This window comes from Humulus lupulus, chromosome 6 (genome assembly GCF_963169125.1).
Source record: "Humulus lupulus chromosome 6, drHumLupu1.1, whole genome shotgun sequence".
NCBI classification, from domain to species: Eukaryota; Viridiplantae; Streptophyta; class Magnoliopsida; order Rosales; family Cannabaceae; genus Humulus; species Humulus lupulus.
The window spans coordinates 136774504-136777672 of record NC_084798.1 but is presented as its reverse complement, the minus strand read 5'-3'; the positions used below and the strand labels follow the sequence as shown (position 1 = coordinate 136777672).

Here is a 3169-nt window from a genome sequence, read left to right as displayed (position 1 = left end):
TAAGTGTTACAGTAAAAAGAAAATGCTGAAAAAATTGATTTGAATTTTTTTACATATAGTGGAAAAAACTATAAAAAAAATTACAATAATAAAAGATAATAAATAAAAAAATAGTAAAATAATTATGTAATGTTAAAATATAGGTGTGAACAAAAATGAAAAAAATGGAATAAGAAAATAATAAGTACAAAAATGAAAAAAAATATGAAAAAAAGATGAATAAATAAAAATGAAAAGAAGAAGAAGAAAAATAATGGAAAAATGAAAAGAATAAAAATATGAATAAAAAAATTGGTAGGAAAAAATGAAAAAAAACAGAAGAAGAAAAAAAGAAGCTCATATGTGTGAAAAAAAGAAACAAAATAAAAAAATGGAAAGAGAAAATAATAAATATAAAAATGAAGAAAAAATATAATGAAAAAATAAAAATAAAAGGAAAGAAAACTGAAAAAAAAAATATAAAATAATAAAATAATACAAATGAAAGAAAAAAATAGATAAATGAATAAAAATGAAAAGAATAAAAAGAATGGAAAAATATAAAGAAAAAAATAATGGAGGAAAAAATTAGTAGAAAAAAAAAAGTAAAAGGAAAAAATTGAAGGAAAAATAAGTAAGAAAAAAAATAACTAAAAAAATAAAAAAAATAAAAAATAAAATAAAATAAAATTTCCTTCAAAATCAAAAAAAATATAACTATAATAAAAAATATATCATTTCTATGTTTTAGTGCATACTTTAATTTTTCCTTTAATAAATTTTTTTATAGAAATTACAAAAATTATAATTATTGTACTTTTACACATTGCTGTAATGAAAGTCGTATATTTTAAAAAATACCTATAATATTGAAAATTGGGCTTATAATCCTTTCCTTGAAGTAAATGGGACCCTTCCCTCTCCCTGAATGAAGAACGTAGTCTCCTTCCTATTGGCGATCACCTCGGCGTCGACCTAATCGCCGAGAAACTCAACTATCTTCTGATCATTTTATCCTCTGCCTCCTCACTGCTCTCGAACCTATCTTCTTCGCTGTCGATGTTTGTTAACTACAAGTTTTCCCTGCACTTTATGTTTAGCCCTTATTTTGCATCTTTTTCTCTCCCTACTTGCTTAGAACATATCTAGGTGACGACCTAGAATCGGAACTCAGAAATCATGAAGCAAAGGTTCAAGGATCGATCCAATGTATGGTTAGATGGATTCCTTTTCAATATCCTTATTTTCCTACCTCCAATACACCCTGAATAACTGTTAATATTTGTAGGATAGGTCCAAGGTCATAGTTGTGGATGCTGACGGTCATCGTTCCAAAGGAATTGCAAGATCCTTGAGAGAAGTCGTTATTAAGGTCTGTGTTCCTAAGTTGAATTTATGGTTATACTGAATGTTTTCTTATGTGGCTTGGTAAACTATGAGTCATCATGAATAAAATTGTTAGTTAAAGTTTCACTTTGGAATTGTTTAATGGTCTCTTTTCTGTTTTCATGCATTGTTTGAATCTTAAGAAAACTATATGCAGTTGCAGAAATTGACATTAAAGTACTAATATGACCTTAAAGTTGTTTGATGAAATGCTAGAAAGAAAACCATAATGGGCAGAGCATGTTCGATGAAATTCCAGACAAAAATAATTTAAGCTCTTGTTGTTATTTTTTCCTCTAAATTTAAGTTCACTATCTTGTCGTTTGGTTTCTTTACGCATGAGATTATTGCAGCTTCTATGATCATTAATTTATTTTTTAATGCTTTCAATCTCCATGGGTACTAATGATTTTATATAGCTATTGCTTATTATACAATATATTATATGCAAAGGTAGTTGATGCTCATGTTATAATTGAACATCCTGCTAAAAGATTTATGTTTTACTGTTACGATTACTGATTTCCTAGCATAAAATTATGTGTGATGTGTTGCTTTTTTAATAGGATGGGAGTACATAAAACACATTGTTCCAAGCCAAGACTGATTCTTGTTTCTAAGGAACACTATAATAAATATAAGAGTTTTCCACCTGCACCTGCAAATAAATATATATTTAATGTTCATATATTTCCAAAATTGAATTAAATTTTATACTTTTGTTATATTCATATATTTACAGAATTTAATTCATTTTTATACTCTTATTATTCATGTAGGGGTGACATCAAACACTGGTGTATATACCTAAAGGTCTGTATTTATTTTTTCATTTATATATATATATATTCTCTTGGGTTTCTCGGAGATGTGCTCCTTAAGTTTTAATTTATACTTTGAGTTAGATGTATTAATGAGATTTGAGAATTATTTTGAGTCGACATTGTTTATGCTCTTTTTTGTTAATCTTTATGCTCTATTTTGTTACTTTATAATGATTGATGTGTATCATATATACTTGGTTGATGCTATATATGTAGTTAGTTGTAATTTTTCTATTTTTTTATTTAATTGCTTGCAAAGTGTTTGATAAATTTCCTTTTTCAATATTCTAGAAATAGTCCTTATTTATTTATTTCTTGCCTTGATTCTTATTTATTTCCTTTTTTATGACTTAATTTGCATTCTGAGTACATATCAGTTTCTACAAGCTTCAATCATCATTTCTTATATAATTATAATGATTTATTTCTCGCTTTTCCAGGAAAATGTTTGTGAAATATGTGGTTTTGTGAAATATGTGGTGGTGGTAATAATCCTCGTTACAAACTTTTGCTTTTAACTTATGTTGTATGCAACACAACCTTCTGCATTATGTTGTTATGTTGCAGGTCTCAACAGTTGAAGACTTTTTTTTGTTTGACTTATAGATCAAGTCAGAGCTATGTGAAGCTGTTTGAACACATGTTTTAATGGGAATATGAAATGCCCTGAATAGTCAAGACTGTTACACCGTGTGTTAAAAATAGTCTTTAATTCGTTAAGCGAGTCATTTAGACTTAAAAGTGTGACTAAGGTTACACGATAGTTTAGTACTAAATTATTTGATCAAAAAGTTGAACTTTTCATTAAAAGGTTTGAATAATTACAAGGGATCTCAAAAGTTTTCTAAATAAAATACAATGTTATCATAAAGTACAGGCTTAGTCGACCTAAGCGGCAAATTTCAAACTAAAGAATCATGTTCCTCAAAATATCTCGATCGTGGCAACCGAGCAGACTGTTTATGTACACGCCGCTCCTA

At 27.3% G+C, this 3169-nt stretch overlaps 1 long non-coding RNA gene across 1 annotated transcript; it reads left to right on the top strand.

The window, feature by feature from the left end:
• The first annotated feature begins 839 nt into the window (after nt 1–839).
• Nucleotides 840–2875, top strand: LOC133782552 (uncharacterized). The gene is made up of 4 exons (XR_009870574.1): nt 840–1188; nt 1268–1351; nt 2145–2178; nt 2630–2875. It is a non-coding gene; the product is annotated as an uncharacterized LOC133782552 (long non-coding RNA).
• The last annotated feature ends 294 nt before the right edge of the window (nt 2876–3169 follow it).